The 24,810-nt window shown below is 46.0% G+C and overlaps 1 protein-coding gene and 1 long non-coding RNA gene across 3 annotated transcripts in view; one reads left to right on the forward strand and one right to left on the reverse strand.

Annotated features, from left to right (window-relative positions):
• The window catches only part of LOC132533007 (uncharacterized), a 30,824-nt gene extending 19,131 nt beyond the window's left edge, over nt 1–11,693 (reverse strand). Inside the window, exon 1 of the mRNA XM_060172333.1 lies at nt 10,845–11,693. The gene's annotated coding sequence lies outside the window, so the exon portion shown is untranslated. The remainder of the gene's footprint in view (nt 1–10,844) is intronic.
• Nucleotides 468–7,012, forward strand: LOC132537051 (uncharacterized). Of its 2 annotated transcripts, none has more exons than XR_009548559.1 (3): nt 468–521; nt 3,906–4,097; nt 6,294–7,012. It is a non-coding gene; the product is annotated as an uncharacterized LOC132537051 (long non-coding RNA). The 2 variants fall into 2 exon arrangements; XR_009548560.1 differs by having other exon boundaries at nt 3,906–4,077.
• Nucleotides 11,694–24,810: the final 13,117 nt, after the last annotated feature.

Below are 24,810 nucleotides of genomic sequence, written 5' to 3' on the forward strand. Positions count from 1 at the left end.
GGTCTGCTGGTGTCTCTCTCTCTCTCTTCACCTCTGTCTTCCCCTCCTCTCTCCATTTCTCTCTGTCCTGTCCAACAATGATGACATGAACAACAACAATAACTAAAACAATAATAAAACAACAGCAACAGAAAAAAGAGAAAAGAAATAATAATAATAAAAGAATTTATTGTTGCACTTAGGTACAGACTGGTTTGGGTTATCTCCATACTTCATTTACCTTTTGAAATAAGTGTAAACCTACCAAAAGAAAGTTGCAAAAGCAAATATAGTACAAAGAGTAGACAAAAATAAGTAATGTCAACTTAAAACTGTAGTCTCCCCCATGGGCAAAATAGTATTTTCTTTATAATGACCATAATTCTCTTTTTAAAAACACAGAGATGCTAAGGAAATATGTGCCTTTAACGTGCACTGTGAATTTTAGTGACCTTGATTTGTTTTTCTCTTCAAGGACAATGAGAAACCAGACCTGGTGTCTGTGAGTCCCAGAAAAGAAGAAACCACAGAGCCACCTAAAGGTGAGTGTCAGGCCAATCTAAGAAGAAGTTGTTAACTCAAAATTATACCATACGTCTCAAAGTGATGATTGTTCAGCTCCAGCTTAAATATTTTCTGGGGTCGGGTGGTGGCGTACCTGGTTATACGCGTGTATTACAATGCGCAGGGACCCGAGTTCAAGCCCCCGGTCCCCACCTGCAGAAGGAAAGCTTTATGAGTGGTGAAGCAGGGCTGCACATGTACCTCTGTCTCTCTCCCTCTCTATCACCCCCTTCCCTTTTGATTTCTGGCTGTCTCTATCCAATAAATAAATATAATTTTTAAAAAAATTTTTTAAATCTCTTACAGAAAAATCTCATGCACTAGCCCTTACATTTAATAAATACCAATTTATTTCTCTAGCACAAGTTCAAATAACAACTCTTCACTCACAAGCTTATTTCACTGGAGTTAGAAATGTGAAAAAAAAAATGTGAATTTTTCTTCTTTGCCTTTTTTTTTTAAGTTTAACTTTTCTATTTAACTTTCTTTTTCTTAACAAAGAATTCCCATAGAACTTTGTTATTCATTTGTCATTTGTTTAGTTCTTGATTTATTTTGTTATTTGTGTCTTAAAGCAGTATGGGTGGGAATTTTTCTTCTCACACATTCTCACAGTCTTGAATTTTCTTGCTGATTTTCATAATAACTACTACCTTTGTAAACCTTCTCAAATCTTGCCATTGCCTCTTCCAAATCCACATACAAACATTTCCCTAAAGCCCGCTCTATGAGAAAGAACTTTCCTCAACACCAGAAAAGAAAATGAGGTCATCATGTTGAGATTCAAGTCTTCACTGACTAAACAACGGCACTTTGCTTCTCTCAAGAAATTCCCCAGCATTGCTGTTACAGACAGACTACGCCACTCCTATTCAATGATGTCACTAGGTAGTGTGCACCCTTTGTCATGTTCAAGGACTCTGCTTTGAGTCCTCACCATCACGTGAGAGCACCATGCACAGCACCAAGGGGAAGCTTCATGCACTGTGGGAGTGGTGCTGTGGTATAGCTCTTTTCTATATTTCTCTTTTTCACTGTCTTTCTCTATATACAGTTAAAGCGGGGCGAGGGGGAAACAGGTCTGTCTGCTTGGAGTAGAGGAGTGGTGCGAGCATGAAGCCCTGATGGCAAAACATAAATTAATTTAGTCAAATGAAAAAATAAAGTTATCGGGGGCTGGGTGGTGGTAGCACAGTGGGTTAAGCACACATGGTGCCAAGCACAAATTAGCAGTAAGGATCCCAGTTCGAGCCCCTGGATCCCACTTCACAGGAGGTGAAGCAGGTCTGCAGGTGTCTATCCTTCTCTCCCCTCTCTCTGTCTTCCCCTCCTCTCCCAATTTCTCTCTGTCCTATCCAACAACAATGACATCAATAACAGCAACAATAATAACAACAAAAACAACAAGGGTAACAAAAGGGGAAATAATAGCTTTCAGGAACAGTGGATTTGTAGTGCAGGCACCGAGCCCAAGCTATAACCCTGGAGGCCAAAGTGGAGTAAAATAAAATAAAGTGAAAAGTAATACTTGGGTCATCTTAGAACATTTCCTCTTTCACCTGCTAGGGTTAATTTGTTGTTTGCTTGTTTTGTTGTTCACGTGTTCAACAGTATTTGGAGGCTATTACTCTTGTCTTAAATGCCCTAAAGTGTTTTCTAGTGATCTGGATAATTCAGTCTTTTTCTGTGAATGTGTTTCCAGTCTTAGAAAAGATGGAATCACCAAAAACAGAACTGATGATAAAACTCTCCTGCCCATTTCGTGTTATTTTTATCCACTACATGTCTTTATAAAACCCAGGCAGCAATAAAGTGAAAATCAATCAATCAATCAATCAATCAAAGCTTATGTGTATTTATTTAGGGAAGTGCATTCATTTTGATGTCAGCCTGTAGACTTTAAGGCTTAGGACAACTTCACACCCCTCACTGACTCTAAAGAATCTGTCATTCAGGATGGGCTCTTAGCAGCCATTTTGAATGCCTGTTTTAACCTGTCTTCCAGACTCAGTTGTGACTTAATCTCAGGCTATCCTGGTGATGTGTTTTTGATCTTATTGCTTTCACAGAAGACACTTTTGCCTTAAAAGCTAGAAGTTGCTGTGGTTCTGGGTGTGAAGGGAACATAGTCATGTGTAGATGCAGTATGAGAAGGGCATACAAGATCTCACCAACTTATATCCGGACACGAACCAGAAACAGAGGCAAGAGTACTTTATTGATATCCTTATAAAATCAAACCTATGGCGGGAGTCGGTCGGTAGCACAGCGTGTTAAGCCCACTTGGTGCTAAGTGCAAGGATCCAGGTTCAAGCCCCCAGCTCCCCAACTGCAGGGGTGTCGCTTCACAGACGGTGAAGCAGGTCTGCAGGTGTCTGTCTTTCTCTCCCCTTCTCTGTCTTCCCCTCCTCTCTCCATTTCTCTCTGTCCTAGCCAACAATGATGACATCAGTAATATCTACAACAATAAAACAAGGACAACAAAAAAAATGAATAAATAAATATATTTAAAAAATAATCAGCAGAAGGAAGTGGAAATCTTATTCATTAAACTGGCATCATCTGTGAAAATAATCATCATAACTTCAGATGTCTAGTCCGACTCTTTAAGAACTAGTAATTGTTGGTGTTTCTGAGCTCAATTACTTGAATCCTTAACATATATGTGTGACAGAGTGTAGCTTAGGAAGGCAATATCCGGCTCAGATGTGTCAAACAATTCACTTAAAGTATACAGATCTAGGGAGTTGGGCTAGTGCACCAGGTTAAGCGCAGGTGGCACAAAGTGCAAGGACCAGAGTAAGGATCCCAGTTCGAGCCCCCGGCTCCCCACCTGCAGGGGAGTCGCTTCACAATTGGTGAAGCAGGTCTACAGGTGACAATCTTTCTCTCCCCCTCTCTGTCTTCCCCTCCTCTCTCCATTTCTCTCTGTCCTATCCAACAATGACATCAATAATAACTACAACATAAAACTACAAGGACAACAAAATGGAATAAATAAATCAATATTTTAAAAAATTTCACTAAAAAGTATACAGATCCAGTTGGTATCAAGGCAGAACTCACAAATCTTACGTTTTCTCAGACAGAAACCTCGCAGATTTCTGCATTCCAAGCAAAACGAATACATGAAATGCCTGACCTCCTATGACTTTATTTTGCTTTGACACCTGCTTGGGGCAGCCTGCCCATCAGAATGCAGGGGTAATCATCCAAAGGCACACTTTTCTTTCTCCAGAAGCCCCATTAGAAGGGCCATTATCCACCAGTATGGACACAGGCTCACTGTAGAGTTGGTCTGATCATGATCATTACAAAAACCTGAATCTACAGTGATATATTTATATATTTTTTCTACATAGGGCATGAGCATCCCCATGAAAATGAAAGAGAATGTCTGCCAACCACTAGGCTGGGGTTTCGGCATCAAAAGGATTCCACCTCTCTTGCCACACTCAAAAGAGTCCATCAGTCTGGAGCTGAAGTTGGAGGACACCCAGTTCAGCTCACCTTCATTAGCAAAAGGAAGGAAGTGTAAGGACGTGTTGACACAGGTGACCTCCTGGCTTCCTGATTCTTATCCCACTTTCAAGATTTTCAGAATTGAATCTTGAGATATCCCATCCCCACTTCCTCTGCTGAGCACTAGGTGACCTGGACCAGAGGAAGGAGCATCCATGGCTTCCGATACATTGCCCTTCCTCTCTGCCTGTGTGGCCTACCAGAGGAGAAGTGTTTGCTTACTATCTGACCCCTGCTACAGGGTGAGAAATATAGTAAGAATGCAGAAAAACCTAATGAATATACAACTTGTCTAATAAAGTCATAGTTCTTCCCCCCAAGTTTGCTCTGAAAGAACCAGCAAGAGGGAGAAAAACAGGTTTGATGCCTAATGATTGTCGCTCAGATATTTGCTTCATCTCTAAAATATGAGCTAACATACTGTCGATATTTTAGGATTGGTAAAAGAATAAATAGGACAGTAAATGTAAAAACCAGTTTGAAGAAAGACAACTCATAGGTTTAGATGAAATTTCTTTGAGACTTGTATTTTTTTTTTTTTTAATTAGCCTCCATGGTTATCGCTGGGGCCTGCACTGTGAATTCACTGCTTCTGGTGGCCATTTTTTCCATTGTTGTTGCTGCTTCTGCTGCTGCTGTTGAATAGGAAAGAGAGAAACTGAGAGGAGGGAGAGAGAGAAGGGAAGAGAAAGATAGACACCTGCAGACCTGCTTCACCACTTGTGAAGCAATCCCCTGTAGATGGGGAGACAGGAGCTCCAACTGGGCTGGCACAGGTCCTCGCACTTCGTACTATGTGCACTTAACCCGGTGCGCCACCACCCGACCCCCTGAGACTTGTATTTTTTTTTTCTTTTTTTTTTTTTTCCTCTTCCAAGGTTATTGCTGGGCTCGGTGCCTGCACCATGAATCCACTGCTCCTGGAGGCCATTTTCTTTTTTTTTCCCCCTTTTGTTGCCCTTGTTGTAGCTTCGTTGTGGTTATTATTATTGCCCTTGTTGACGCAATTCGTTGTTGGATAGGACAGAGAGAAATGGAGAGAGGAGGGGAAGACAGAGAAGGGGAGAGAAAGATAGACACCTGCAGACCTGCTTCACCGCCTGTGAAGCGACTCCCCTGCAGGTGGGGATCCGGGGGCTCGAACCGGGATCCTTACGCCGGTCCCTGCGCTTTGCGCCACATGCGCTTAACCCACTGCGCCACCGCCCGACCCCCGAGACTTGTATTTTTTTATTTAACCTAGCTAGTCACAGTTAACAGCAGGAGACCATCTTGAAAGGTAGAGTATATATTCAGAACTGAAAGCACACAGCACGAGTTCCTTCATATTTGTACATTTTAGGCCTTCAGTACATTTATCTCTGGGTGGGGTGTGGGGGGTCAGGCGCCGGCACACCTGGTTAAGTGCTCCCACTACAGTGCACAGCACCCAGATTCAAGCCCCCAGCCCCACCTGCAGGAGGAAAGCTTTGCAAGTGGTGAAGCAGAACTATAGGTGCCTCTCTATCTCTCTCCTTCTCCCTCCCCTCACAATTGCTCTCTATCCAATAATAAATATTTTTTAAACACACTTATCTCATTGCTTTGAGAAAAGATAATCCTCACTGGAAATTGAAATAAATCTAGTATGTAAGAATATTTTTAAACTAAGACACCTGTCTGTGTTTTTGTTCTTTCTTTTTTTATATATAGCTCTAATAGGGGAGCCTGACAGTAGCACAGTGGGTTATTTGCAGGTGGCGCAAAGCCCACGGACTGGTGTAAGGATCCCCTGGCTCCCCACCTGCAGAGAGGTCACTTCACAAGTGGTGAAGCAGGTCTGCAGGTGTTTATCTTTCTCTCCCCCTCCCTGTCTTCCCCTCCTCTCTCCATTTCTCTCTGTCCAAGCCAACAACGACGACAACAATAACTAAAACAATAAAAGTCAAAAAGAAAAGAAGAAGAAAGAAAATCAACCTCTGGAGTCCAAGTGAGAGTAACAGCAACAAAAACGCACCACTGTGGGGTAATGCCAAGAATTCTCTGACTTGAGTCCATAGAGCTAACTGGCCATAGTTTTCTCAGCTGCTGAAGATCAGAATGTTCACAGTCACCGTTCCCCACCCTATGCTACTCTATAGCTGAGATTTTTTTTCTTTTTTGTTATTTTCTGTAACATCCCATTAATAGTTATTATTCTAAATTGTTTTGCAGGATTTTATTAAATTTGAATTTCATTTAATCCACAGGTCCTATCAGGAGATGTGTGAATTTCTTTGGAAGAAGATTGAATTTCAGACATCTTCAGCCAAGGCACTTTAGATCCTTTGTCTCTGGTTCGAACATGGAAACAAGCTTCTTCTGGGATCTCACCTCAGCTCCTCGGAGTTCTCTTTTCTTTTCTTTTCATTTCTTTATTCCCTTTTGCTGCCCCTGTGGTTTTATTGAGTTTTATGTTCCTTAGTCTCTTATCTGCTTATTAGAGGGTGTTTGTCTACTACAGTTCTATCTTTCTTGTTATTATATATATTATTTTCTTACAGTGGTTTATTTTTGCAATAAATGTTGCCTGTGCATTTTATGCTTTATTCAACAATTTTATTTGCTCTTGACTCGTATAAGTTCTTTTATAGAGAGTCATCTGTGCTAGTGATAAAAACAAAAAAATTAGCTCAAATTTTACCATCAAGATATACTCACTATTAAGAGTTAGATTATTTCATATATTCCCCATGTTTTTAATTGTATAACAACTATGTACATAGTATAGATGTAAAGACAGATTTATAGTTAAAATCTGTCTGTCATTCAGATCATAATAGAAACCATGGTAAACTCAGAGGTGCCTATATGTGTTTTCCCAGTCACCACATAAGTCACATCAACTTGGCTTTTTGGATACTTATTTTTATTGCTTTACCTTATAATTTTCTCACCCAAGTATGCATAAGTATGTATTCCTAGATAATTGATTCTTGTCTGGTTTTTGAATTTATTTTTAATAAATTAAATCATAATCTATGTATTGTATCTCTTGATTCTTTCAACAGCTTAGAGGCAAGGTGAATTCTAGGTAACCAGTATTCATTTACTTTCATTAGTGTCTAAAATGTCTGTGTATAATGTTTATTTAATCTACCCATTGAGCTCTATGTAATCACATGGGGTATAGCCAGTACACTTCTTGAATCTTTTCTTTCTATCCTGGATATGCTATTTCACTATTATAATTATTATTTTATCTGAGTACCACTCTTCTCTGGCTTATGGTAATGCTGGGGATTGAACCTAGGACTTTGCAACCTCAGGCATGAAAGTTTATTTGCATAATCACTATGCTATCTCCCCAAGCCAAACTGTACTATCTCTCAACTTTACATAGCATTTATATTTTTCTCATATAAAGTTGTGTCCTAAATATCATTCATGCAATTAGAAATCTTGTCTTTAATTGTGGTACGTGGTTCATTATCGGCTTATACCCGAATTTGCTTAGGTGTTCCCTAGGGTTCTCATATGAATTGTCTTTAATTATCTGTTATCAGAGGTAAATGGTGATTCTTACACCATATATTCAAATAGGGCTCCTTTCCTTTAGCTGCCCTTGATCTGTGCACTGGGTTCAGTTTAATGTTGAAGAAATCCAGGGCAAATCAATGATCTATATCTCTACTAAGTGTTGTTGTCGTTATTATTGTTGTTGTTACTGACGTTATTGTTGTTAGGACAGAGAGGAGGGGAAGACACAGGGGGAGAGATAGACACGGGGAGAGAAAGATAGGCACCTGCAGACCTGCTTCACCACCTGTGAACCGAACCCCTGCAGCTTCTTTCCATTTCTCTCTGTCCTATCCAACAACAGTGACATCAACAACAACAATAACTACAATAACAATAAATATAATACAAGTCGCCCGGGAGGTAGTGCAGTAAATACAGCATTGAATTCTCAAGCATGAGGTCCAGAGTTCAATCTCTGGCAGCACATTTACCAAAGTGATGTCTGGTTCTTTCTCTCCCCTTCTATCTTCATGAATAAATAAATAAAATCTTTTAAAATTTTTTTAATTTAAAAAATAAGAATAATCCCAGGCATTAGTAAGCTCTAAAAGATATGAGCCTATCATTCAGAAATGTGATATCTGATATGTATGGAACAGGCTTCCCAAAACTCTGATATCACAAGGAAAGAGACATTTGCTAGCACCCATGTGCAAGAAAGACTGAGAACGAAACCAAATTTACCCTGAAGCTCATGAAATTTCAGCAGAGACACACATGACCTCGGCTGATTCCAGAACTGCCCAGGTGAGGCCTCAGCGAGGTGCTAATGTGAGCCTTGAACACAAAGTAGGGGTCACATAAGTACAGAATTATAGAATAAATTTTATTAGAGCAATAAAAAGCAAAATGCAACCAAAGACTACATACCAATATATGACACTATTAATGGGATAATGAGGCCTGGAAAGGGCCAGAGCAGTGTTGGTGACTGGCACCTTGTAGGTGGCCCTGTCCCCACAGCCTATCAGAAACTCAGTGTCAGGCTCCGGGGCAGTCTGGGTCAGTACAGGTGGCCGTGCCGGAGCCCTGTGCCGATGAATGGACATGGAGCACTGCCTGGTGCTTTCCATGTGACGGAAGGCAGTGCTGTCCTCACTCCTCTGCTCCACAGCCACCGACAGACTCTTGTTCTTGTCTCTGTCAACAGAGCTGTCCAGGGACCGGGTAGAGTCACCCCCAGCGCAGAGACCTGTGGACATAGCAGTGGGTTTAGCAATGGACAGAGGAGGAGCCCCAGGGAGCAGAGCAGAGGCAGTGAGAGGATGAAGGGCTTGGAGAACCAAGGGGCCGAGGGTCCACTTCCTCACTGAAACCATTGTAGAGGGAGAGATGGGAGAGCAAACCCAGTCTTAAGTCTAGGAGACACGATCCCTGCATATCAGCAGGAAAATGTTCAATGAGGAGTTGAGGTATGTGACCTTGTGTTCTACTGCATGTAAGATTTGTAACTGGAATCCAGATAAATTCAATATGGAGTCTCAGAAGAGAGAACGCCTTGAGGAAGAATGCCACATCTCCTTACACTCACTCTACACCCAGAGAGTCCTCTGAGGCTGAGCACAGGCAGCAGCAGAGAAACAGGGTCCTGTGTCACCCTGTGAGGCTTGGTCCTTCTGTGCTGGACATTATTTGGAGGAAGAGTTCATGATCCCTCAGAGACCAAACAAGAGAGATGCTCTGTCCATGGGGGCTGAGTGGGATGAATAAACAGGTTAGCTTATTAAATAGATGTGTCTTCAGGAGTTTGGTGGTAGCACAGTGGGTTAAACACACATGGTGCAAAGCACAAGAACCAGATTAAGGATCTCAGCTTGAGGCCCCATCTCCCAACCTGCAGGGGGGTCACTTCACAGTTGGTGAAGCAGGTCACCAGGTGTCTATCTTTCTCTCCCCCTCTATCTTCCTGTCCTCCTTCCATTTCTCTCCGTATTATCCAACAACAACACCAATAATAACTACAACAATAAAACAAGGACAACAAAAGGAAATATTTGAATATTTAAATATTAAAAATTTTTAAATGTTCTGTCTTCAATGTGTAGGCAAGATTTGTTTTATGAATACCTCAGGGTTGATGGGGTATGAATACAACCTTGAAAATGTAAGTCAGTACTTCTGGGTTAGAATTATCATAATAAAAATATCTTAACCCATTCTATTCTGATCCAAAGAAATACCAACTAGCACTTTTCTTTAAGGCACAATGATTGGTGGTAGAGTTTTAGCATTATATTGGGGAAGGGGGAGGGACTGGCTACAAGGACCATTTTAAAGACACCTGATAACACATAGACTTTCAGTCTAGTTTCATGCTGGCCTGGGTCTGAAGACGTCTTGGGAAATGCGACTGATCTGGGGCTGGAATTGAGAGTTTCACTGTAAAAGGAGCCCAAGGCTTCTCCAATTCAAGCTCAGAATAGAGTCCAGTCCATCCCTGCAACTCTGAGCTGCAGTGCTGCTCCACCTCTACCAGAGTCAGTGGACACGTGCATGGTTTCTGGGGGCTTCTAGGTCCCTGCAAATCCTGCCCTCCCTCCCATGGGATTGGTTTTCAGTGTCATGAGCTTGTTTCAGGAAGGAAGATCTGACCTGGCTCAAGGGATACACAGGCACCCAGGGGGTCCCCTCTCCCCTGCTGGTCTTCACACGCCAGGCTGGGGGACTCCTGTGCTTCCTGTGGAAGCTCCTCAGTGGCCGGCATTTGGCCCACTTCATGCTCCTGCAGATGTTTGCAACCTAGATGGAGAGACACCTCAGTCTAGGTCCAGGCTGACCATGAAAGACTCACCTCACTGTAAGGATGGCACACAGGCCTTCTCCTGGAACTTCTGTGCAAAGAAGGAGGTGACTCTGTGTGTCTGTGTCTCTGTGTCTCTGTGCCCCTGAATCTGACAGGAGACCCTGCCCTCGCATGTGCCCAAGAAAAGAGTTGACAAAATAAAGAGGAAGATGCTCTTATTCATTCCTGTGCCTGGAATGCCATGAATCCTCATGAGGAAGACCTCTACAGAGCAGCCCAATCTGCCACAGAGAAAGAAGTAGAGAAGCAAGGACTGTCCCTAGAGCCTGTTACAGAGCAGTGAGCTGGTCACTGTCTACTGAATGCACGGAGGCCTGCTGCCTGCGCTTTTCCCTGTCAGAAGGTATTGAAGCGAAGCTGGAAACCATTTACTCTGAGTCTTTGCAGTTAATGTCTCACTCCAGTCAGCCTCTTCTCAGATTGCCCTGATACTCACCTGCAGGGGGCTCTGTGGTTTCTTCCAGCCTGGAATTCGCATCCTGGAAGAGAAGGATGGAAGGGTCACAACAAGCCTTTGGAGTGAGCAGTGGTAGAACACATTGCCCAGCAGCTCTGTTTCCCCAGAGAGAGAGCCCTGTGTCCAGGATCAAAGCTACTTCACCCCTGGGGGTGACTGTGGTTGAGTCGACACTGTAGATTTGAGTGAATCCTTGGGTTTTCAGTGCATGTTCAGAAGTGTGTTGACAAGGATATGTGGATTTCTTCCTGCTTGCTCTCTAGTCTCAGGATATACACACAGGTAACTTCCAGTTGAATGAGTATTTCATAATTTAAAATGTCAAATATATCAACTCAATGCTTTGAAAAAAAAAAAAAAAAAGACAGTTCCTCCTCCCACCCCCCCGAGGAGAAGTATTGCCTGGTGTATGAAGAAGCAGGAAAATGTCATCAATGCTGCAGTGAAGGCCAACGCTGACATGATGCAGTTGTTCAAATTATGCAAAAATAATAATAATAATAAAAAGAAAGCAGGCTAGGAGGTGGTGCAGCTGGTTAGGCACACACCTTACCAAGTCAAGAACCCAGGGCTGAACCCTCACTCCCTGCCTGTAGTGGGGAGGCTTCCTGAGAGGTGAAGCAGGTCTGCAGGTGTCTATCTCTCTTGAGGGGGGAGAGGTGGGTTATGGTGCACCAGGTTAAGCGTACATAGTACAAAGAGCCAGGACCTACATAGGGATCCTGGTTCGAGCCCCTGCTCCTCATCTGCATGGGGGTCACTTCACAAGTGGTGAAGCAGGTCTGCAGTGTCTCTTTCTCTCTCCTCTATCTTCCCCTCCTCTCTCAATTTCTCTGTCCTATCAAAAAAAAAAGAAGGAAAAATCAAAAAATATCCATGAAAGCAGTAGATGTGTAGTGCAGCAATGAGCCACAACAATAACCCTGGAGGGAGGGAGAGAGAGAGAAAGAGAGAGAGATGGAGGAAACAAAAGGAAAGGAAAGGAAAGGAAAGGAAAGGAAAGGAAAGGAAAGGAAAGGAAAGGAATAGAAAGGGAAAGAAAACTGAGGTCAGTATTTTCTCTTCACTTGAAGGGCCATCCCTGAATTGGGTTTGGTGTACTGCACCAAAGTAAAGGACTGGGGTGAATGGTTGTTCCAGTCCTGGTGCATGATGGGGGAGGAGGAGCTGGGCTGGGGGTGAGAGTGTTTTGCAGAAAACTGAGAAAATATACATATGTGCCAACAACTGTTTACTGTTTACTGTAAACCGTTAATCTCCCCATGAATAAAAAGAAAAAAAAATCCTGGCCAGGGATAAATTATCTACAGGAAACAATGCAAACCACGTTGTACATGCAAGAATCAATTGGGAAAACAATCCAAGCTAATAGAAAGCTGTCTCGTGAAAATTATTTGATGCAAGAGACATCAAGGATTGATATTATGGGAAATCTGAAAAAAAACGGTAACTTTCAGATGCAGTGTTCTTTCTAAGTTTAAGTCATGTGACCACTAAGGACTGTTGCATATAGTCCCAGCTTCCTTTTCTGTGTATACACAGTCCTGTGTGTCTGTAGAAAAACACACTTTTCTGTCTGGTACATTCTGGATTCTTCCCTCATCTCTAGACCTCTTTCTGTCCAAGGCAGAAGCCTGGAGTGTAAGTTCTAGTCTAGTCTTAGAAACACTTACAATGATGTCTTCCACGTGCTTTCGGAGGGTGTTCTGGACATCCAAAATCTCCTTCTGAATGTTCCTAATCAAGTCCACAGTGACCCAAAACAGAAGAATATCTGTTAGATTATTCTCAAGTCATCTTACGTTTTGACTAGTCACTTCAGTATTTTGCACGCTTTTTCAAGATATCAACATACTCAGCAAGATCTAATGAAGAGATGTAAAAATGTATTTCTGGAAAATGAGGCCAATCCTAGGAAACATATATTGTCAGGTGTCTGAGAGCAAGGCTGCAGATCCTGTCTTCACAGCTTTCCTGCCTGGAGTCCAGGCCAGAACCTCCCTGGGCTGTAGGACTAGCAGGTGCATTTGCTTTGAGACCCACCCCGCAGAGAAACCTGCCCTTAAGTCAGGGCATGTTCCACGGTGATGTTAGCTCCCATCACAGAGAGAAGGGGGACAAGAGGGAGAGGCATTGACTGCTAGGACTCTGCATTCTGAGAACTTAAAGATTTGAAATACTGTGGCCTGGGAGGTGTCACAAAGGAAAAAGGTCTCAAGCATGAGATCCTAGTTCAATTCCTGGAAGCACATGTCCCAGAGTGATGTCTGGTTCTTACTCTGTCTCCTCCTGTCTTTCTCATTAATAAAATAATGTCTTATAAAAAAGATTTGAAAGACCTGACCTAAGGACCTACCTATGAAGCTCACTGTACCATTGCTCCATTTTGTCGACTGAACTGAAATCCAAGAGAAGGGCAGAAAAGAAGTTAAAATGCACAAAATTCACACAAACATATTGTATTTACCCCACCAATAAAAAGTAAAAAAATAATAAAAATAAATTAAATAAAGTCATCCCTTCCAGGGGGAAATTATCTACAGGAAACAACAACAACAACAAAATCAACATGTAAACATCAACATCAGGTTGTTATTGGTGGGACTGTGTGAGTCAGGAGGCCTGTCCTGCTCACTGGGTGGTGAGAGGCCCAGCTCTCTGACAGTTTGCTGCGTGTTGGCAAGGAAATCTTCTAGCTGGAGGAGAAATTGGGTTGGGGCTCAGGTGGTGGTGCCAGTGGTGAACTGCACATGTTACCATGCACAAGGACCCAGGTTCAAGCTCCTGGTCCCCACCTGCAGAGGGCTTAGAAGCTGCATGTGTTTGCTTGAATCACAGCCATTGGGGGACAGTCGAGAGCACACAGCTGTCCTTGTGGGGGTCAGAGCACGTGTGGCTAATAGACCCCCAGATGGAGCTGTGCCCCCCGCCCAGGTGAGTCATATGGAGACAGGGCCAGGCTGCAGTCTTACTGAAAAGAGACCACGAAGCTGCGGTCATCCCAGCCCAAGACCAGCGATGTGCGGGCTCTCGCGCCATTCCTCGAGTTGTGAGCCACCCACATGTCCAGCAGGGGCACCCAGTACTTGACTCTGAAGTCACTCTTGAACCTGGAGAGGGAACAGAGCACAGAGCAGTCAGCTGGCATCTGCAGCATTCTGGGAGCAGCTGGGTTTCTCCTGGGGAGATGGTGGGTGTGTTTCTGTGGCTCCTTCCCCTCTGAGCTGAGCCTTGAGAGCACAGCAGAGGGAGGGCTGGGGCCTGAGTGCTGTGTGCTGACTTGAGCCCGGCCCAGGATGTCCCTGAACACTCCTTACCAGTGGGAGGAAAGCAGCCATTTTCCTGAACATTGCAGAACAATTAGATACCCCCCTATATTTATGAGCTCTAAATGAGTGAAAGAGAACCTTTCACTCATTTAGCATCTTTCCTGTTGCTTACTTGTTAGCCATAGTGATCCATGATCGTATTTCCCTTATTAATTGTATGGAAATTGCAATCAATATATTAGTTCATTATTGTCATCCTGAAAGTGCTTGAGGATACTAATGAAATAAATCATGCATTACAATGTTAGTTAAGAATATTTTCTGGGCCGGGCGGTAGTGAGCAATGACCCGAGTTCGAGCCCCGTCCCCACCTGCAGAAGGAAAGCTTCGCGAGTAGTGAAGCAGGGCTGCAGGTGTCTCTCTGTTTTTCTCCTTCTCCCTATCACCCTCTTCCTTCTTGATTTCTGGCTGTCTCTATCCAATAAGTAAATAAAGATAATTTTTTTAAAGTTTGAAAAAAGAATATTTTCTATGATTCCCAAACAATTAAGTTGAATTTTCCATATCTATTATTTTTAATTGCCACTGAGGTTATCACTGGGGCTTGGTGGCTACATGATGAATCCACTGTTTTTGTGGGTCATTTTCCTGGTTTTAGTTTGTTTGTTTTAATATGTACTTATTTATGTATTTATTCTCTTTTCTTGTCCTTGTTTTTTTATTGTTGTGGTTATTATTGTTGTTGATGATGATGATGTTGTTGTTGGACAGGACAGAGAGAAATGGAGAGAGGAGGGGAAGATAGAGGGAAGAGAAAGATAGATACCTGCAGACCAGCTTCACCGCCTGTGAAGCGACTTCCCTGCAGGTGGGGAGCCGGGGGGTTCGAACCGGGATCCTTATGCCGGTCTTTGTGCTTTGCGCCACCTGCGCTTAGCCTGCTGCACTACTGCCCGACTCCCAAGGAGTCTCTCTTTGTCTTTTCCTCTCTAGCCTACCTAATAAAAATTATAAAAAAGAAAGGAAGGAAAGAAGGAAGGAAGGGAAGGAAGGAAAGAAGAAAAGCGACTCCCCTGCAGGTGGGGAGCCAGTGGCTCGAACCAGGATCCTAATGCTGGTCCTTGCACTTTTTGCCACCTGTGCTTAACCCACTGTGCTACCGCCCGACTCCCTGTTTGTTTTTTTTTTTTAAACGACTGAGAGAATTAAGATGGTAAGATGACTGAGTGGAAGGCAGGAATGAAACCTCCAGCCTTGCTAACTGCTCATGACTCTTTCCCTCTGCAGATGGGGAGTGGGGATTGAACCTGGGTCTTAGGCCATGGATGCCCAACCAGGTGAGCCACCACCACCAGCCACCCAGTCTCAGTTTCTCAGAGTTTTTCATGCCTTTAAAGCTTAAGTTATTGAAAATTTGCTTTCATAAATTTGTATTCATAATTATCTCACTTAGAGTCTGGCAAAACATGAAAAGCTGCTTAAGTACTGTGTCCACCTAAAACCAGGCAGAGGCTCATGTACCATGAGAAGGACCATGGACACAAGCAAAGGGAACTGCACGGTGGGAGCAGTCACTGGGTGTCTCTCCTCTCTGTTCCCTTCCCCATCTCCTTCTCTGTCTCTCAGGTACTTAAAAAGAAATTTGAGGGTGGTGGGAAGATACTATAGTGGTTATGCAAAGATACTCTCATGCCTGAGGCTCCAAAGTGCCAGGTTCACCCCCACATCCCATCAGCCAGAGTTCAGAAGTGCTCTGGTAAAAAAAAAAAAAAAATGAGGAGGACTTAGCTCAACAGTGTTTTCCACTCACTGAATTCACTGCCTCTTATCACAAGAGAATAAATTCAGTTAGTGAATGAATCATTCATTCCCTCAGTCCCAGGTCCCTGTCTCCATGTGCAGGCTATGAATGCAAACACTTGCAGAAATTTAGTGTGAGTGTCTGTGAGTCCTGGGAAGCAGGCTGTGGCTTGTCTTGCCTCCCTCGGGCAGAGCTGGAAGGGCAGGCACGTGAAGGAAGAGCAGGCTGTGTGAGGGTCCGCCAGGCTGGGCCCCCCCGGGCTCTGTCTCTGCATCTCTCCTTCAGCCTCTCCACCCTGGCTGCCCTTCCCCAGGACTCTGGCCCTGCCCAGTCTCCCTGCTTCCCCTCAGCCACCCACCCAGTGCTGGACAGAAACCTTGCAGAAAAGCCACCTCTTCTGTCCTCAGGGCAGCAGAGAAGAGGCAACTGTGGGGTCAGGAGCAGGGGGAGCAGGTACGTACTTTGTGTTGGAGATGAGCAGCACGTTGGAATATAAGATCAGTTCCCTTTTCTGCCATCTCCGCCTCTTCTGGAATTTGCCAGGGCCATAGAGCAGGATGCGGCCATGAGGCATCACTGGGATGTTCCTCTCTTTTGGGCCACTCTCCTCCACAGAAGAACTGCAACACAGCAGACCCCCAGGGCAGCTTGTCAATGGGCAGGTGGGACACAGGGACTCGTGCTGATGTCAACACTCACAAGCATTACAGAGGCGTCTCAGTCCCCCAGAAGGATTCAGCACCCAGATTCAGGAGTCCTGAGCTACACAGAGCTCCTGTGAGAGTTGAGGTCGCTCAGGGCCAGTGGAGATGGAGGGCAGCTTGAAGGACAGGGCACAGGGGCTGTCACTCTACTGTCAGGGGACAAGGAAGCAGCAGAGTCTCAGCAGGACCTGGTAGAAAGGAGCCACTAAGAGGGAGTGAGGGGGAGCGAGGGTATTGGAGTCCTGGTGCTTGGTGCTGGGAGAGGAGCTGAGTGGGTGAGAGTGTTCTGCAGACACCTCTCACAGGGAGATGAGAAATCTTACCCCGTGTCAACAAACTGCACTGTAGTGAATTAGCCCCTCCACTAAATGATAAAAAGGGGTGAGGGAACAGTTAGAGGACAAAGAAGAGATGACAAATGTTTCAAACAAGCAACTCAGGTCCACAGCACAGTGTCTAGATGAACTGAAAATCATGTAGCCCCAAGTGTCACCCCCAGTTTTGTATATGCCAGTGACTCTCTGGCTGTCTCCTCCCCCTCCCTCTCCTCCTTCCTCTTCCTTTTCCTTTCCCCATCTCCTTCACCCCTTCACTTTCTCTTTCTTCTGCTTCTGTCTCTCACTCTCTCGCAATAATAAAAAAAATAACGTAAACAGATATATGACCTTATAGAGTCAAATTGCAGATTACAAGACATCCAAGAGAGTGAAGAGGTCATTCCACTGTGGTCTCAGGTTAACATACACCCTTAGATAACAGGATTCTGGAAAACTGACTCTAATCTTAACTCAGTCATCACTTTGGGGCTGAGGGGGGCAGGAATCCCAAGATCAGCAGATAATAAATCAAACATCCAAATGTTTCTCAACTCAAGGAAGTACTAAGCTATTCATGACTGTGCCCCGAGTAAGCCCACAGGACTCTGATCCTAGCAGGTCAAGTCTGCTCTCTGGCATCAGCAGGAGGGAATCTCATGAGCACAGGTAACCGTTCCTGAGACCAGGGCTGAAGCTGAGGACTCTGTCAGTGGGCATCACACAGAGCACGTCCTGGGACTGCCCTCCTCCTGCTCTGCCGGTCACACAGGGCATGTGAACAGACTCTACCTGAAGCAGGACAGACAGCCCAGACACTCTGAAAGCCGCGAAGACTTTCTGGTAGACGCAAACATCCTCTATTCTTCACTCCTTGACGCTAAAGAGAGAGCCACTGGACATATCTCTGTGCGCACTGTCAACTCAGTCTCTAAGACTGAAGATTCCACTGTAGCCAAGGCCACTGGGCTGTGATGTCAGAGGTCAAAGGTCAGTGTCATAACTGACTAGCTGACAGAATGATTCCCTGAAGCAATTTGCATTTTCAACTTTGAGTTTTTTAATTAGTCCTTTGAAATTTTGTTCTTATAACTAAAGACTCCCATGCATTTCTTTTTTAAACCAGTACAGTGTTCAGCTCTGGCTTACGGTGGTGTGGGGAATTGAACCTGGGACTTTAGAGGCTCAGGCACAAGAGTCTGTTTGCATAAACATTGTGCTATCTACCCTCCACCCAATTCCCATGCATTTATTAGAAATAATAAGAGATGCCACAAGCCTTTCCCCCATTTCAAGCAGTGGTCATATAACCCTAAAGAGTAAGTATCACAGTAGGATATTCACATGGATACTGTCAGAGACACACTATTTCCAGGAGCATAAGTGTGTGTGTGTGTGTGTGTGTGTGTGTGTGTGTGTGTACAAAGGGAATGTCACTTGGCAAATGGAATGGCAAAAGAGTTATGGACATTCTTTGATGACCTTCAACTGTAGTGTAAAAAGTGTACATTCAAGGGAGTCGGGCTGTAGTGCAGCGGGCTAAGCGCAGGTGGCGCAAAGCACAAGGACCGGCATAAGGATCCCGGTTCGAACCCCGGCTCCCCACCTGCAGGGGAGTCGCTTCACAGGCGGTGAAGCAGGTCTGCAGGTGTCTATCTTTCTCTCCTCCTCTCTGTCTTTCCCTCCCTCTCTACATTTCTCTCTGTCCTATCCAACAACGACAACAACAATAATAACTACAATAATAAAACAACAAGGGCAACAAAAGGGAATAAATAAAATAAATATAAAAATTTTTTTTTTTAATCCAGAAAAGTATTTTATTTTAAAAAAAGAAAAAAAAAGTGTACATTCAAGTAACCATTAGAGGACTTGATGTAGCCTAGAATAGATCCCTTCATTTTGTTTTGTTTTTTAATTTTCTATATTTATTTATTTTCCCTTTTGTTGCCCTTGTTGTTGTTATTGATGTTGTTGTTCTTAGATAGGACAGAGAGAAACGGAGAGGAGGAGAAGCCAGAGAAGGGGAGAGAAAGATAGACACCTGCAGAACTGCTTCACCGCCTGGCCTGTGAAGCGACCCCCCTGCAGGTGGGGAGCCAGAGGCTCGAGTCCGGGTCTTTACGCCTCACAACAACTGCGCTTAACCTGCTGCACTACCGCCCGACTCCCAGTTTTGTTTTTTTTAAGAATTTTTTATTCATGAGAAAGATAGGAGGAGACAGAGAAACAACAGGTCATCACAGGGCCTACCAGGATTGAACTCTGGAACTTCACCTTCAAAAGGTTCAGGCAGATTTGCTTTAGCTGCAGTTTTGGGATTCAGCCACCTGAGGGCACTCATCCCCTACACATGGCAGCAAAATGAACAAAAATCACTCAGTAGTCTTCAGTACTTAGAAACCGGATTCTTAGAATAGGTCCATTCACATATTTTAATTGTGAATGATCAACTTATGACAGTGCATAATGTTAAATAAGAATCAGAGATTGAAAGTACATGTAGATTGATATTACCACTCAGCTAGAGGCATTCAGCAATTTTTAATTCTATTGATTTGTTATTGGATAGAGACAGAGAGAAAATGAGAGAAGAGGAGGAGAGAGAGAGGGAGAGAGACAGAGAGCCACCTGCAGCCCTGCTTCACCACTTGCAAAACTTTCCTCCTGCAGGTGAGTAACGGAGGCTTGAACCCTGCTCCATCAGAGCCATCACAGCCACCCAGCCTGGAGCCCAGCCCCTCCCTGGGCCATGTGCCCCATGACAGCAGGGCTGCACTGCAGGTCTGTGGACTGAACAAGGGAGAGGATGCTCAAGAACTCTGTTAATAATCAAGACGACTGAAGCCCAGGTGGGTGGAGGAGGAAAGGAGCCTTTTATTCCTGCTTGGGCCAGGGGCTCAGATCTTTCTGATAAATCCAGCACAGGACGGAGGGGCAGCACAGGATTATATGGGGCGCAGGATGCAGAGCAAAAAGCGTCATCCCAGAAGCAGAGGCTGCAGGTTAAGGGGTGGGACTTGGACCCCATGCTCAGGGTCTGTTTGCCTTAGTTACTGTTATCTTTCCTGCAGAGCAGTGCCTGGGAAAGTTGAGCCTCCACATAAGAGACCCCACTGGGGGGGTGGGGGTCCTCTAGGAGGCAGGAGGCAGGAGCTAGTGGGGCTACAGAAGCGCCATCTCAGTAAAGGTTCAGCCCGGCCTTCACCACCTCCACCTGTCGTCCCTTGCTCACCCGGTGAAGGCCAGCCTGCACTACACACCTGCACTGCCTCAGACCTTCTGCACTTCCTGACCCTTTACTACAGTCTCAGGTTTCTTGCTGTTGTTGCTGTTTTGCCTTCAGGGTTATCACTGGGGCTCCAATCCATGGTTGTTGTTGTTATTGCTGTCGTCGGATAGGACAGAGAGAAATGGAGAGAGGAGGGGAAGACAGAGAGGGGAGAGAAAGACAGACACCTGCAGACCTGCTTCACCGCCTGTGACGCCTGCGGGTGGGGAGGGGGGCCTGGAAGCAGGATCTTTGCTCTTGGTGCCAAGTGGGCTCATCCCGCTGCACCACTGCCCGGCCCCCTGTCTTTTCAGTCTTTCTGTCCTGTATTGCGGCCCACTTACAAATGCATCACAGGCAGATTATGAACACAAACTACAAGCAGCCCAGGGGCAAAATCTGGGCATTCCCCATCGGTGAGTTTGAGTCCGACCTCAGCCCCTGTCGCCAACATCCAAGCCCCAGATGGCTCCCAGCAGGTGCTGGACACATGCGTCCAGCTGAGGACAGACCCGCGGCTTTCGCACAAGCCCGGCCCGCGGCTCCCGCTCCGGCCCCTTCCCGGAGGACTCTGCCCCCGCCCTCACGGCACAGCATGCGCCTTTGCCTGCAGCTCTCGCGAGATGCCCCGCGACCCCGCGGGCCTGCACTTCCGCTCTGACAACAGGCGCGAGGACCCGCAGCCCGAGTCCACCAGAAGGCGGCAGGCTCGGGGAGGCCCCTTTCCCGCTAGAAGACGAGGCGGTGGGCGCTCAAGTGGGTTCTGTGACGTCAGCACGTAGTCGCGCCTATGACGTCACAACTTGCCTCGTGGCTTCCGGCAGGTTCGAGGCGCCTGCGCGGCCTTGCTGCCTGTGACCTTCAGGAAATGCCGCGGGACGGCAGCGCGCTGCAGCACCTGGCTGAGCGCATGTGGAACTATGTACAAGGACCCAGGTTCAAGCCCCGGCCCCTCTGCGGGGAGGGGGGGGGCTCAGCTTCAGTAACTACATAAATAGTCACGTGCCTTCAGAGAACACCCTGGAGACTCTGAACTAAAATGTCACTGTTTCTACTGTGCGGAGGGGGGGGGGACTCGCTTAATAAAATCAGGACGCTGAGGCACGTGTTACAGTGCGCAGGACCCGGGTTCGAGCCCCTGCCCCCCACCTGCAGGGAGAAAGATTTGCAAGTGATGAAGCAATGTGGCAGGTGTCTCTCTCTTCCTCTTTTTTTAAATATTGATTTATTTTCCCCTTTTGTTACCCTTGTTTTTTATTGTGATAGTTATTATTGTTGTTATTGATGTCATCATTGTTGGATAGGACAGAGAGAAATGGAGAGAGGAGGGAAAGACAGAGAGGGGGAGAGAGAGAGAGAGAGAGAGAGATTCCTGCAGACCGGGGCCGGGTGGTGGCGCACCTGGTTGAGCGCACATGTCACAATCCACAAGGTCCTGGGTTCAAGCCCCCAGTCCCCACCTGCAGGGGAAAAGCTTCACAAGTGGTGAAGCAGTGCTGCAGGATTTCTGACTGTCTCTATTCAATAAAGATAATTAAAAAGAAAAAGACCCCTGCAGACCTGCTCCACCGCCTGTGAAGCGACCCACCTGGCTGGTAGGGAGCCGGTGTCTCGAACCAGGGTCCTTATGTCAGTCCTTGCGCTTTGCTGCACTTGCGCTTCACCCGCTGTGCTACCGTCCGGCACCCAATAATTTTTTTGTGATACTGCAGGGCGCTGGGTGGAGCTGGGTGGGCCCTTCTCCCTGTGGGGGTGATGGAGAGCTGCAGCCCCCGCCCCTGACCTGCCCCTTCGGCCGGGAGCAGAGTCGCCGCTGCCCTTCGTGTGGTCACACACGCGGCTCTTGCTCATCCTCACCCGCTGACAACCTTTCCCTCCGTCCACAGGCCGCAGCCAGGCCGGCGCAGCGCTGGGAGACGCAAACCCAGAGAAGAGGCTGCAGACAGGTAGGCGGACAGGCTTCCTCCCCCGCCCTCACACCCCATCCCCAGACATCGATTTAGTGGCATCCTTGCAAAACAGCCAGAACTAGGAACTGTGTCAGCTCTACCTCTCATCCGGATCATTGTGGATGATGGGATAATTCCACAGTGGAATAATCTACAGTGATGGAAAGACAAATGTACATGTGCATGGCAAACCTTAGATGAATGTCACAACATCTTTTAAGAGAATGAGGATCCCATCAAACATTTCTATTTGCACAAAGTACAAAATAGGCTAAAAGCATCTGAACTATGAGCAGGGACCTGAAGGAGACAGGAGGAACCCTGAGTGCTGCTATGGAGGTGTCTGAGGTGATGCTGGGTGTGGAGGTCAGGTTACTGCATGCAATTTCCTGGAAATCATTATGACGTGTGCTTTTCTTACGTTTATTATTCTTTGAGGAAAGTTTAAATTTTCTTTTTTTTTAAGAAAGGATTAATTAACAAAACCATAAGGTAGGAGGGGTACAACTCCACACAATTCCCACCACCCAATCTCCATAACCCACCCCCTCCTCTGATAGCTTTTCCATTCTCTATCCCTCTGGGAGCATGGACCGGGAGTATGGATCCCGGTTCGAGCCCCCAGCTCCCCACTTGCAGAGCCTTCACAGATGGGGAAGCAGGTCTGCAGGTGTCTATCTTTCTCTCCCCTCTCTCTATCTTCCCCTCCTCTCCCCATTTCTCTCTGTCCTACCCAACAACGACGACAATAATAGTAACTACAACAATAAAAAGAATCAACAAGGGCAACAAAAGGGAATAAATAAATAAATAAATATTTTTTTAAAAAAGAATTATCTTGCTATGCAGGTGGGCTGCAACATGATGAAAGAAACACAAGTTTGGAATGACGTCCTGAAAAACCCAGGGATGCCAAAATTCACTTGTGAGACAGAAGCAAAGGGAAGTCTATCAACAAGAAGGTATTCAACCAAGGAGAAAAATGACTCCAGCCAGGAGGGCTGGGATTCTAGAAACCAAGGGCTGTGCAGAGTTTGGTGCAGTGAGAGCATCTGACGGAAGAAAGAAACGCTACCCTCACCTGCATGCAGCTAGCTGCCAGAAAGGCTGCTTTGAGAGACATGTCAGACTCATCTGCGGAGTTTTGTTTTGGTTTTTAGCCATTCGTTGTGCGCCACTCTGAGGATTCTGACAGGCTGTCTCTAAGTGAAAAGGAAAACAAAAATAGGAACAGAACAAAAGCAAACAAACAAACCCATCACAAGACCTGGGAGGTGGCACAGTAGCTAGAGCCTGGGATTTGGAAGCATGAGTTTGATTCCCGATCCTGCCTGTACCAGAGTGACACGGTAATCTCTTCCCTCAGTGGGGCATTCGCTTTCTTCTTTCACTCTGCTCCTTTATTATGTTCTGTTTTTATATTTTATTTTATTTTTGTGGAACTAGAATTTCGTACCTGCACAATTCAATAGCTCCCAGACAGACATTTTCATTCTTTTTATTTCAGAAAGAAAGGAGTGTTGGGGGCGGGCGGGAGAGAAACCATAGTACCAGAGCTTCTCCCAGTACTGTGGTTCTGCCATGTGGAGCCAGGGTTTGTGCATGGCAAGGACCACATCCAACGGGATGAGCAACCTCCCCACCCTGAACTCTGATCCCTGGAGCCCAGCACATCTTGCTGCTCAATGACCCAGCTGGAACTGAAAAGCCCAGGACTCCCAGAGTCCAAGGGGTAGCTCATTTGGTAGAGGATGCTCTCTGCTAGACCTGAGGACCCAGGTCTGAGCTCCTGGAACCACATGGAAGCACTACTCAGGCCACCAAGTGACGCCCCCATGAATGGTGGAGCGGTGATGTGGTGTCCCTCCCTCTCCTTCTCTGTCTCTTACCAACTGAAATTGAAGAGAAAAAAACAGACTGCACAGGGAGCAGTGGAGTCTACAGGCATGAAGATCTGGGGTGGGCGGGAGTTGGGGAGGACAGAGCCCCTCCCCCCCCATTACTGGCTCAGAACAGGAGCTTCCAACCCTCTTGGTGCAGCCCTTTTAGAGAAAATGGGGGGACCCTCACTTTTGCGACCCTGGTGGAGGCAGAGGTCTCAAGTCCCCACTGCTCAGGGCTGAGTTGGCAGAGCTGGGTGTACAGGCATCTCATGCTCTCTAAGCCCCCCCCCTTCCCTTTCACCTCAGGTGAATCTCCCATCTGGAAACACTGGGCTGTAATTTCCATCTGACTCAGCAGATGGGAAGGACAGGAATGCAGTGGAGTTTCATTCATAAAGAATAGCAGAGGAATGTGGGCTATGCAGCTAAGCAGAAGGCAGGGAGGGGGTTCCCCCAAGCTGGGCCCAAGGCCCCTCCCCTACTGGCTGTCTTGCTTTCATCAGGGAACTGGCAGGGACCTCCTGGGAGCCTTGGAAGAGAAGGGCTATTCTGGTGCCTTGCCTACTTGAAGCTTCCCTAGGAAGCACTGGGTTAGGAATCTTATCTTTGTGCAGCTGGGTGGTGGTGCACACTTTATAGTGCACAAGGACACAGGTTCCAAGCCCCTGGTCCCCATCTGCAGGAAAGCACAGGAAAACTCTCAGCTGAGCACAGGACTTGCATGCATGAGGTCTCCAGCTCCATCGTGGCCGCC

Source organism: Erinaceus europaeus, chromosome 2 (assembly GCF_950295315.1).
Source record: "Erinaceus europaeus chromosome 2, mEriEur2.1, whole genome shotgun sequence".
In the NCBI taxonomy this organism is placed as follows: Eukaryota; Metazoa; Chordata; class Mammalia; order Eulipotyphla; family Erinaceidae; genus Erinaceus; species Erinaceus europaeus.